This window comes from Ambystoma mexicanum, chromosome 6p (assembly GCF_040938575.1).
Source record: "Ambystoma mexicanum isolate Mex_15411 chromosome 6p, UKY_AmexF1_1, whole genome shotgun sequence".
Lineage (NCBI taxonomy): Eukaryota > Metazoa > Chordata > Amphibia > Caudata > Ambystomatidae > Ambystoma > Ambystoma mexicanum.
In genome coordinates, this window is record NC_090935.1 from 1,499,959,950 (window position 1) to 1,499,973,269 (window position 13,320).

The window sequence follows — 13,320 nt, forward strand, 5'->3', positions numbered from 1 at the left end:
ATCCTGTGCGACCCTGCTTAGAACCTGAAGGAGATCTGACATCCTGCCTGAGAATTGAAACCATTCTGTCCCGAGAGCCCATTCGAGAGATCTCATTCTCAGGTGCGTCTCTGGCACCAGAAAAATGCAGGATGCCATGAGGCTGAGCAACCTCAAAGTCGGTGGGCGGGAGATGTGGGGCACTTTGGAATTTGGTGACCATCTGCAGAATGTCTTGAGCCCTCACTTCTGGTGGTGAGGCTTTTCCATGGGACGCATCCAGGACTCCTCTGATGAATTGGAGCCTTTCAGATGGCATTATGTGGGACTTCTTGAGGTTGAGAGAGGAGACAAGTTGCAACACAACTTGGACAGAGTGACAGCTGTAGCTGAGATTTTCCAGCGCCTGTTCGGGGGAACTGACCCTAATCAACCAAACGTCCAGGTAGGGGGATACGTGAATTCCCCCCTCTCCTGAGACTCGCTGCCACCACTGCCATCAACTTGGTGTAAACCCTCGGGCAGAGGTCATCCCAAATGGCAGAACTCAAAACTGATAATGAGAACCGCCAACAGCGAACCTTAGGTACTGTCTGTGCTTGTGATGGATTGGCACATGAAAGTAAGCATCCTGAAGGTCCGATGATACCATCCAGTCCTGAAGCTTGAGGGCCAGAAGGTTCTGAGAAAGGGTAACCATCTTGAACTTGTCCTTCCCAAGGAACTTGTTCATGTGATGAACAATTGAATAAAGCTTATGATAATTCTAGAGTTAAAGGCATGGTCTAGTAAAAAAAATTATTAAAAAAATAGATAGGCAACATTAAAAAAATAATACTAGCATTCTCTTTTTTAAAACTTCTTATGTAAAATTTTGAGCTATTCAAGCATTTTGTGAAATGGATGCCCGCCTGTGCTGGCTTTTGCTTTTGCGGCACTAATGAAGGAAAAGCCAGCCAGCTGTAGTAAACAACAGCTACCGCTGGGTGGCTTTTCCTTCATTGGTGCTGTACGCGGAGGACGGGGACCGGAGACCAGAGCAGGAAAGCTGCAGCTGAATCTCGGTAAGTGCTATTTATTTAAAAAAATAAATAAGCACTAGCTGCGGTTTTTTTTCTAAGTTTTCCGGGCTGGAGGAGCCCGGAAAACTTAGAAATAAAACCGCAGCTTTAAAAACGTTGTATTTATGTTTGCGGTCGCTTTTGAAGCGACCGCAAACATAAATACAACGTTGTGTTTGAAAACGCTGCGGTTTTTCTTTCCGAGTTTCTCAGGCTCCTCAGAGGAGCCTGAGAAACTCGGAAAGAAAAACCGCAGCGTTTTCAAACACAACCGTGTTGTGTTTCTGCCTGCTGTGGCTATCACTTTGGGTCTCCGGTGCTCCGTCAGGGGAGCACCGGAGACCCAAAGTGAAAGCCAAGGCAGGCAGAAACACAACACGGTTGTGTTTACATGCCGCTGTGTTTCTGCCTACAGCTGATTTCCCATTTGGGGCTCTCGGGCTCCCCACGGGGAGCCCGAGAGCCCCAAATGGGAAAGCAGATTCAGGCAGAAACAACGCGGTTGTTTTCCGCAATGCTGCGTTGTTTCTTCCTGAATCTGCTTTCCCATTTGGGGCTCTCGGGTGGGGTGCCCGAGAGCCCCAAATAGGAAAGCAGATTCAGGCAGAAACAACGCAGTTGTTTTGGAAAACCCTGTGGTTTTTCTTTCCGAGTTTCTCAGGCTTCTCCGAGCCGGAGGAGCGTTTTCCAACACAATAACGTTGTATTTATGTTTGCGGTCGCTTCAAAAGCGACCGCAAACATAAATACAATGTTTTTAAAGCTGCGGTTTTATTTCTATGTTTTCCGGGCTCCTCCAGCCCGGAAAACTTAGAAAAAAAACCACAGCGAGTGCTTATTTTTTAAAAAAAATGAATAGCACTTACCGAGATTCAGCTGCAGCTTTCCTGCTCTGGTCTCCGGTCCCTCTCCTCCGTGTACAGCACTAATGAAGGGAAAGCCACCCAGCGGTAGCTTTTGTTTACTACAGCTGGCTGGCTTTTCCTTCATTAGTGCCGCAAAAGCAAAAGCCAGCACAGGAGGGCATCCATTTCACAAAATGGATGCGCCCATGTGCTTGCTTTTGCGAATTTTGAGCTTGAATAGCTCAAAATTTTACATAGGAAGTTTTAAAAAAGAGAATGCTAGTATTTTTTTATGTTGCCTATCTATTTTTTAAATACAATTTTTTACTAGACCATGCCTTTAATATTAATTCAATAGTTCACTTTCTCTCAGGTTCAGCATACATTCAATAAATGCATTAAAAAAAAAAAACCTGAAGAAGAAAGTTGAATCAATGGCCTTCACTCCTTAGGCAAGTGTTCATTTTCCAGAGTCTTTTCTGTAGCACTGATCAATGACATACATGAGCATGTTCACAGTTTTGAAAATGAAAGTCTTTCAATACAGCTTCTTCAAGAACTTTCTTAAAAATAAGTCAAATATTAAATACAAACTTCACTCTTGTGCTACTCTGCTTGACTCTTTTAGGTTAAATGTCTCACTGCGCATATGCATCTCTCGGACACTTCTATTGAGATTTAACTCTGCGCATGCGTTAGAAAACACCTTCACTCCTTTGTGTCTTTCACATTCAAACAAAATCTCAGTTACAAATGAAGACGTGATCTCCTTAATGCGATACGCGCTCTGATCATCAGAGGATTCTATAGTTCAGAACATCAGATGCGCGCCGCGTATTTTGGGAAATGAATGCAACACAACTTAACGTACATGCAAGCGTAATCTCTTTAACACGGTCGCGCTCCGATCATCAGAGGAATCTAAAGTACAGATGATCTGATGCGTACCGTGTACTTTGGAAAATGAACGCAACACTACTTTAATGCGCATGCGTTTTAAGTCTGACAGCGATGTGATGTCGGGTATAAATGAACTTGGTTCCTTCGCGCATGCGCATACTGGAATTACAACGCAGTTAAAAATGAACAAGTTCACTAATCCTTCTTCATGTGCAGTATTAACCAGGAAATAACGCTGCAATTTCCGTAGCTTGCCAATCTAAAGAACTTGGGTCTTTAATACAAGTGTACACTAAATACCTATCTAACTAAGAGGCCGATTCATGGAATAATTAGCGTGGCGCAAGTGGGCAAAAACGTGCGAATCGCAGTGGAATAGCGAAAATCGCAGTGAACGTGCGAAAATCGCACGAAAAGCAGCGCACGTCGATTCATGGAAGTCCGTGCGCGAGAAAACCAGCGGATGTGCGATAAAAAGTGCGCGGCGCACGTTAGCGCACAGGCCATCTAACAGCGTGCGCCAGGTCACAGCGAAAATCGCACAGGCCACAGCGAAAATCGCACATAGCGCGGCGCACGCAATAAAAGTAGGCGGAACACGGGCGTAACACTCGGAATGGGGAACAACTTGCCAAAACGTGGGCGTCACGGGGGAAGTACAGGGCACAAGTGCGCGGAACGCCCACACGCTCGCCTACAACACGTATTCATGGAATAGAATAGGGGAAAAAAGCGCACGCTCAAACCAGCGCACAGGCACAAACACGACCGCCACAAGAAAGGAGGCGGTAGCGTCTCTGCGGCTGTAAGAAATGTGCGCCAAAAGGTGCGCCAACAAATAGCACCTATATACTGCCATGATGAATGTCCCATACTGTGGCCCTCCAGGAAAAATGACGTGCAAAGGGGTACCCACAAACACGGACACCCGCTGACAAAAAATACGTGTGCATGTATACCGGGGTGCGCGGGAAGTGTCACACGCGATTTGCAGGGTACGTGCATCACAGGGGTTTGCGTGAAGTTATTCACGCGATCGGGCCTGGGGGAGCGGGCTACGTGTATTACAGGGGTTCGCGTGAAGTTCCTCACGCGATCGGGCCTGGGGGAGCGGCCTTCGTGTATTACAGGGGTTCGCGTGAAGTTCCACACGCGATCGGGCCTGGGGGAGCGTGCTACGTATATTTCAGGGGTTCGCGTGAAGTTTCACACGCGAATAGCCTGGGCGCGTGAATTTGAGGGGTGCGCGGGAAGTTCCTCACGCGATCGGGCCTGGGGGAGCGGGCTACGTGTATTACAGGGGTTCGCGTGAAGTTCCTCACGCGATCGGGCCTGGGGGAGCGGGCTACGTGTATTACAGGGGTTCGCGTGAAGTTCCTCACGCGATGGGTCCTGGGGGAGCGGGCTTCGTGTATTACAGGGGTTCGCGTGAAGTTCCACACGCGATCGGGCCTGGGGGAGCGTGCTACGTATATTTCAGGGGTTCGCGTGAAGTTTCACACGCGAATAGCCTGGGCGCGTGAATTTGAGGGGTGCGCGGGAAGTTCCTCACGCGATCGGGCCTGGGGGAGCGGGCTACGTGTATAACAGGGGTTCGCGTGAAGTTCCTCACGCGATCGGGCCTGGGGGAGCGGGCTACGTGTATTACAGGGCTTCCCGTGAAGTTCCTCACGCGAATAGCCTGGGCGCGTGTATTTCAGGGGTGCGCGGGAAGTTCCACACGCGAATAGCCTGGCCGCGTGTATTTCAGGGGTGCGCGGGAAGTTCCACACGCGAATAGCCTGGGCGCGTGAATTTGAGGGGTGCGCGGGAAGTTCCTCACGCGATCGGGCCTGGGGGAGCGGGCTACGTGTATTACAGGGGTTCGCGGGAAGTTCAACACGCGAATAGCCTGGGCGCGTGTATTTCAGGGGTGCGCGGGAAGTTCCACACGCGAATAGCCTGGGCGCGTGAATTTGAGGGGTGCGCGGGAAGTTCCTCACGCGATCGGGCCTGGGGGAGCGGGCTACGTGTATTACAGGGGTTCGCGGGAAGTTCCACACGCGAATAGCCTGGGCGCGTGTACTTCAGGGGTGCGCGGGAAGTTCCACACGCGAATAGCCTGGGCGCGTGAATTTGAGGGGTGCGCGGGAAGTTCCACACGCGAATAGCCTGGCCGCGTGTATTTCAGGGGTGCGCGGGAAGTTCCACACGCGAATAGCCTGGGCGCGTGTATTTCAGGGGTGCGCGGGAAGTCCCACACGCGAATAGCCTGGGCGCGTGTATTTCAGGGGTGCGCGGGAAGTTCCACACGCGAATAGCCTGGCCGCGTGTATTTCAGGGGTGCGCGGGAAGTTCCACACGCGAATAGCCTGGGCGCGTGAATTTGAGGGGTGCGCGGGAAGTTCCTCACGCGATCGGGCCTGGGGGAGCGGGCTACGTGTATTACAGGGGTTCGCGGGAAGTTCCACACGCGAATAGCCTGGGCGCGTGTATTTCAGGGGTGCGCGGGAAGTTCCACACGCGAATAGCCTGGGCGCGTGAATTTGAGGGGTGCGCGGGAAGTTCCACACGCGAATAGCCTGGCCGCGTGTATTTCAGGGGTGCGCGGGAAGTTCCACACGCGAATAGCCTGGGCGCGTGTATTTCAGGGGTGCGCGGGAAGTCCCACACGCGAATAGCCTGGGCGCGTGTATTTCAGGGGTGCGCGGGAAGTTCCACATGTGATTTGACAGTGTGGCTCCTCCCAGGTGTACCCTGTACACCCTCCACGGCCCCTGCAGGCAGCCCACACCACAGGGGACTACCCTGCATCCCTGGTCATGTCCCGCAGGCAGCCCACCCAACATGGGCATGCCCCCCAGCAAAGGCACATGTCTCCTTGAACTAATGAACACCAACACATGTCCCCTTGCACCCCCACCCCCCAGCACTGTGGGGCACCTGCCAGCAGGACCCCACCCATGTCCAACTCATGTCTCCCACCACCCCCAAACCCCAGCCACCAGGGTCACCCTCCACCAGGGCCCCACTCATGTCTCCCACCACCCCCACCCCCCAGCACTGTGGGGCACCTGCCAGCAGGCCCCCACCCATGTCCAACTCATGTCACCCACCACCCCCAAACCCCAGCCACCAGGGTCACCCTCCACCAGGGCCCCACTCATGTCTCCCACCACCCCCACCCCCCAGCACTGTGGGGCACCTGCCAGCAGGCCCCCACCCATGTCCAACTCATGTCTCCCACCACCCCCAAACCCCAGCCACCAGGGTCACCCTCCACCAGGGCCCCACTCATGTCTCCCACCACCCCCACCCCCCAGCACTGTGGGGCACCTGCCAGCAGGCCCCCACCCATGTCCAACTCATGTCTCCCACCACCCCCAAACCCCAGCCACCAGGGTCACCCTCCACCAGGGCCCCACTCATGTCTCCCACCACCCCCACCCCCCAGCACTGTGGGGCACCTGCCAGCAGGCCCCCACCCATGTCCAACTCATGTCTCCCACCACCCCCAAACCCCAGCCACCAGGGTCACCCTCCACCAGGGCCCCACTCATGTCTCCCACCACCCCCACCCCCCTGCACTGTGGGGCACCTGCCAGCAGGCCCCCACCCATGTCCAACTCATGTCTCCCACCACCCCCAAACCCCAGCCACCAGGGTCACCCTCCACCAGGGCCCCACTCATGTCTCCCACCACCCCCACCCCCCAGCACTGTGGGGCACCTGCCAGCAGGCCCCCACCCATGTCCAACTCATGTCACCCACCACCCCCAAACCCCAGCCACCAGGGTCACCCTCCACCAGGGCCCCACTCATGTCTCCCACCACCCCCACCCCCCAGCACTGTGGGGCACCTGCCAGCAGGCCCCCACCCATGTCCAATCCATGCCCCCCTGCACCTGGGTCCCAACATTCCCCAATCTTGTCCGTAATGCCCATCCTCCCCTGCCAAAAGGCCCAACCAACTATCACACCCACCCACATATCAAAGGCAATTACATGTTACACCCCCAATGTAAATAATGCAATTTAACACATGTCTGTCACACACAATGGCTGCAAGTGAATGACAAAACACCCAACATGACATGCCTGAAAGCAATGAGATGATACGACACATTGAAGATTAAAAAAATAATATGTATTGAACAGCAAATAAGAAAAAACACAAAGCAAATCAAACAAAACAAGATGAATGTCCATGAAAAAATTATGAAATAATAAAATAAGCCAATCAAGAAGATAATCCTGGGTCCATGAGCCCTACCAAATTAAACCTAACTGACTACTAACTAAAAAGGGAACTATATACAAAAAAGTGGTGCATTGTCCAATCGCAACCCAAAAAAAATTCAAAAAAACAAAGGAAACCTAACCCTAACTATACAACTATATACAAAGGCAGCGGGCTATTTGGACGGCTCACTGGTTGTTGTCATGGGCCAGGGCATCCTCGAACTCCTGCTCAATGGCTTGGAGGCGGGCATGTTCCCTGGCCCCGAGGTCCCGCAGGGATAACGCAGTGTCAAGCTCAAACTCCCTGCGAAGACCCTCGAGGCACTCAGCCCGCCTCAGCGCCCTCCGCATGGAGTCCTCCGCCCTGACCATCGTGAGCCGTTCCTCCTCTGCCCGCTGCCGCTCCGCACCTATCCGCTGGCACAACCTCTCCCACACGGAAGCCACTCCCATTCCAGGGTTCTCCTGCCCTCCGGCCGATGCCTGCACCCCTGATGTTGATGGCCCCGAGCCATGATGCCTCCCACGTTGAGCCTGCTGCTGCCTCCGACGCAACTGCCTGTGCCAGCACGACGGCATCCAGGCTGATGGAAACCACCGACGCCGTCGTGCACGTGCCCTGCCCGATGATGCCGTCACATCCGCCATCTGCTGGGGTCCAGTTGCTCTGGTGTCCACCCCTGCTGGATCTCTGACTCCCGACTGTGGCAGGGATGGGATCCCCACCGAGCTGGCTGCATTGGTCGGGGCAGGTCCACAGGGGGCCCTGGTGGCATCTGGGCTGGAAGACGGCAAGGAGAACGACTGGTGGATAGCCTGCACAGAGGAGGAGAGGGCCGCCACATTGGCCAACACATGCAGGAAACCCCCGAACATGGCCGATCCCAATTGGGCCACGTCGGCACGGTGCACTTCGTGATGACGTGCGTGCTCCTCCCGGGAAGCACGCACGGCATCACGAATGGCAGCCGTGCGCAACGCGACCCCAATCAGGACCTTCTCCGCACGGCCAGGGGTTCCCACGTCCGCAGGTGGAGGGGAGTCAGGTGACATGGACATCCCCTCTACCTGCGGACAGGCCTGGGACGGGGCATCCCTGCTGGTGCATGGTGGTGCACTCACAGGGTCAGGGACAGCGACATGCACAGGCCCCTCCACGGTGACCTGTGCTGCCTCCTGCCCCTGGCCCTGGACTGCACCACTTGCACCAGCAGGGATGCCCCCACCAGGCCCCATGTGTGCCCCAGTGGCGGCCTCCTCCTCCTCTGTGCAAACCACCAACCTGGATGGCTCCTCACCGTCTCCCACCGTAGCAGGCCCCTGTGGGGGCTCACCCACCCCTTCCGCTGCAGCCGTGGGGGCATCCCCGCCGCCTTGCTCCACAGCGCCGTCTCCGCCCTCTTCTTCACTAGCCGCTGCGTAGAGGGAGACAAAGAACACAAGCATCAGGGCACTGTACAATGGTCCCCTAGACAGGAAGCAATAGCAGATGAGCACCACTGTCAAAGTACACTTCCATCATGTCCCTCCACAACACATGGGCCAGTCCAGGCAAAACACACACAGTAACAGGCATGGTGCATGCCATGGACATTTCCATGCATGTCCAATGGACTCTTGAAACATTCAATGATATGTAATTCACATGCATCATGGCTCATGCCCATCACATGCACACACATCACCTCAGTCACATCCATCTGGCCCCAAACAGACCAAACACAGCGGATACAAGGGTAATTTTGCCGCTTTACTGAATCTCCTCATTGTCACACACATGTGTCATGCATCCATGGCATGCACAAGTCACAGACACGCAGGTCAGGCACACAGACATGGCTACCATATATGTACCTGGCATCAGCACCCATCCCTCACCCCCACCCATGTTCAGGTACAGAGACTGGCATGCTCTCATGTTCATAATCTGATTAGGGCTCCCCATGCGGCATTTCAACACATGCAACAACCATGTGCATCACACATCACTGGTCGCACATGCATTACCATGATGTCCCTGCACACATACATGCATACATGGGCTATGGCACACATACAGGCAAGTATCATAGAACCAGCACACCGCAACATGCCCTGTCTCACACAGTAATGCATGGACACTTACCGCTCAACTCCAGACGGGCCTCCCTCTCAAGGATCTGGGCGTGGAGCGCTGGGCGTACGCGTTCCAGGACCCTCATCTGGATGGTACTCATGCGGCCCCGGCCCCCCTCCACGAGGCGCCGGGCCTTCACAAGGGTCCTGGACCTCAAGTCCTCCCAGCGCTTCTTGATCTTCAGGACGTCGCGGGTTGCCACCCCCTCCGCGTTGATGGCAACCACACAGTCGGCCCAGATCCTCTGCCGTCCTTCCTTGCTGGCGCGGGACGATCCAAAGAGGGCATCATACTGCCCCAGGACATGCTCCACCAGGACACCAACTTCGGTGACAGTGAAGCTGGTGCCTCTCTGCCCCTCTGGCCTGGGGTTGCCACTGGTGCCAGATGTGGAAGTGCCCGACATGGCAACCCCAGAGGCAGGTGTGGGTGGGCAACTGGGTCCTGGGGCTGGGCTGTGGAGCGATGTAATACCAGTCGGGAGTCTTCAGTTCCAGCAGGGGTGGACACAGCAACTGGACCCCTGCAGATGGCTGATGTGCAGGCACCAAATGGCAGGGCACGGTGGCAGCAGGCAGGCAGGCAGGCAGCAGCAGATGGCACGTGGGAGGCTGCTCGGGGCACTGGGGGGCAGTAACTCGGCCTTCTGGGCAGGAGCGTGGGCTTCCGTGTGTTTTCGCGTGGCCAGCTTGATACGGAGTGATTTGGCACGTGAAAATCCTGCACGTCAGCGTGAAATCCGAGGAAAGGCCCTTAGCGCGTAAGCGCGTCAGCACGCATACGCGATTCTATTGGACCAGAGTCCCTCAGCGCGTAAGCGCGTCTGTGACGTGACCCGCACGGGTGTTCCCCACTCAGGACGTGATGACGGGGCACACGTGGAGATACTGCACGTCAGAGTGTCATCGCGTGTAATTGGACAAAAGTGCGCGTACACGCGATTGGCCTATGTACGTGTATTTAATGGGTGCGCGGCCACTTACACACGCAAGTACGTCTGCGAACCTGTATCCCGTGGTGCGTGTGAATTTCCACACGCTATTGGACTGGGAACAGGATTCCAGGGCTGCGCGGGTCACACGCTGTATCATGTGGTGCGTGTGAATTTCCACACGCTATTGGACTGGGAACTGGATTCCAGGGCTGCGCGGGTCACACGCTGTATCCCGTGGTGCGTGTGAATTTCCACACGCTATTGGACTGGGAACTGGATTCCAGGGCTGCGCGGGTCACACGCTGTATCCCGTGGTGCGTGTGAATTTCCACACGCTATTGGACTGGGAACTGGATTCCAGGGCTGCGCGGGTCACACGCTGTATCCCGTGGTGCGTGTGAATTTCCACACGCTATTGGACTGGGAACTGGATTCCAGGGCTGCGCGGGTCACACGCTGTATCCCGTGGTGCGTGTGAATTTCCACACGCTATTGGACTGGGAACTGGATTCCAGGGCTGCGCGGGTCACACGCTCGCCTAGAACACGCGCTAAGCATAAATTGCGGACTTTAACAATAACAAGCTCAGACGCCAGGATGAACATACCGTTCCTAGCAGCAGTGGCAGTGGGCTACCAAAGGAGGAGGAGGAGGATAGTCAGGGCCAGAATATTCACACCCAGAACCAGCCTTTTCGGGATGCCTGATGACCAGGTGTATGGGAGGTACAGGTTTCCACCACACATCATACTGGACCTGGTGACTGAGTGGGAGGATGACCTCACATCACCCACCCTGTGCTCCCAAGCACTCAGCCCCCTGGAGAAGGTCCTCAATGTACTGCACTTCTTAGCCACTGGATCATTTCAGCGGACAAGTGCCATAGTGGGTGGGGTGTCACAGGCCACCCAGTCACGCTGCCTACACCAGGTCTTGAACATCATGACTGCACGCCCATCAGTCCGCAGGCACATATACCTGCCCAGAACACCTGCAGAAAGGCATGCTGCCGCCCTGGATTTTTACGCAGTGGCACGATTCCCCAAAGTGCTAGGTGCCATCGACTGCACCCATGTGGCTCTACGTCCCCCCAGGGCATCTGAGCACATCTATAGGAACCGCAAGCACTGGCATTCCATCAACGTGCAGGTAGCATGTAATGCCAAGGGAATCATCACCTCAGTATATGCCAACTATCCCGGCTCCACCCACGACAGCTTCATTTACCGAATGTCCACCCTAAGCCGGGACCTAGAAGCTGGGCGGCATGGCGATACATGGCTGCTTGGTGAGTATGTATGCCACTGCACATGCATGCATGTTGGATACTGAGCAAGGTCACAACCTCACCAATGATACCAATCCCCACCTCCACAGGGGACAGTGCCTACCCTCTCAGCCCCCACATGATGACGCCAATTCGGAACCCCACCACGCCACCCCAGGTAAGATTTAACACAGCCCACATTACAACCAGGGGCATAGTGGAGCGCACATTCGGAGTGCTGAAGTCACGCTTTCGCTCCCTTGACCGTTCTGGCGGGCAGCTGTTATACGCTCCCCCAGTAGTGTGCAGGATCATAGTGGCAGCATGTGTCCTGCACAACGTTGCAACACGCCGGGGCCTGGCCGTGGACATGGTGGTGGCCCCACATCCCCAACCACATGCACAGCCGCTGCGCATGGGAGGGGAAAGGGCACGGGGGGAGGCAGCCCGTACACAGCTAGTGGCTAATTACTTCACATAGAAATCACACCCCTGTGGAGTGCACACTGCCCTGGCACATTCCATCTGACAATCAATGATGACTCAACCTGACACTGATCCTGAATGTGTGGAGAATGAACCGGGAATTCCATGTCAGCCTGAGATTGTTCACCTGGAAGTGTCACAATGTGTGCATCCCTACCCACACAGACACCACCAATGCAGTTTTGTGAAGTTACACATTGAAGCAGCTAAAATGAATACCCACTTGCAAAATGCAACAAGAGGACAGTGCCATGTCAGCCAACCCAACCCCAGCACTGCCACACGACACACCGTGCCATGTCATGCTAATTGCAGGTAAACAAAGTAATCCCCACAACATGACATCACTCTCACTATGTACAGTGGCACTATTAGAAACCTGCAACACCTGAAATGCTCACAGCAATGCCGGACCAACAACATACTTGAGCACGTAGTACCATTAACATGACATCAAAAATGTTACATATTAGTAGTCTCACCACCTGGAAATGCCTGCACTCCCACCACTACCAACTGTGCAGTGTTGGCGCCATGTAGAGTTGTAGGTGCACTGCTGCCAACATGGTCCCCATCGCCAGACTAGAGGTCCTTGTGTGGACTTGAGGAAGGGACCTGCAAATTGGGAGGTAGACACAGAAGAAGAGTTACACATCAATGCAACATGCAGTGTACAACACAACAGCAATATGCACTAGGAATGTATACACAGTATTGACTACAGACTGGCCACACAGGTCATGGGAGTCCAACGTCACTGTGTAATTCACTGTCACTTGGGCACACCCTTTGCAAGCCCATGGAAACGGGAAGCAGGAGGGGTGTGTGTGACTCAAACCCAAGCATCTGAACCAAATACATTACAAGCCTGCATGTGCCCAGCCACAATGCAGCGTATGCCCACAGGAACCACGGAAGCCAACAGATCGGAGCCAACAGATCGGAGCCAACAGATCGGAGCCAACAGATCGGAGCCAACAGATCGGAGCCAACAGATCGGAGCCAACAGATCGGAGCCAACAGACGGAGCCAACAGATCGGAGCCAACAGATCGGAGCCAACAGATCGGAGCCAACAGATCGGAGCCAACAGATCCTCCCAAAAAAATTGGGAATAAAAGAAATCAAAATAAAAATAAAAATAAGAAAAAATCAAAAATGGCCATTGATGGGCCCGGGGGGGTTGGGGAGGCCACCCAGGAGGTCCGAGGACAGGATGCACACCAGAACCCACCTGCGTGGATCCTGGGAAAATAAAACACCTCCATGGGCTCATGGCCCACACGGCTACCCTATTGTGGGAGTGTCACTGCTGTCGCTATTATCACCCTGTGCAGCTGCATCCGGAGGTGGTTGCACTATGGGAAGCAGCCCACGCAAGGCCCTAGTCTGCTCCTCCATGGCTGCAAGCATGCGGGTGTGGTAGGTCTGGTTCTGGAGGATGAGTGTGCGGAGGTCCCCATGCAACAACTCACGGGATGCCCGGACCTCCGCCCTCGTTGCCTGCATCTC

General features: G+C 54.7%; 1 protein-coding gene across 1 annotated transcript in view; it reads left to right on the forward strand.

Annotated features, from left to right (window-relative positions):
- Window positions 1-13,320, forward strand: part of FRAS1 (Fraser extracellular matrix complex subunit 1) — a 1,618,415-nt gene that overhangs the window by 611,388 nt on the left and 993,707 nt on the right. The window lies entirely within an intron of this gene.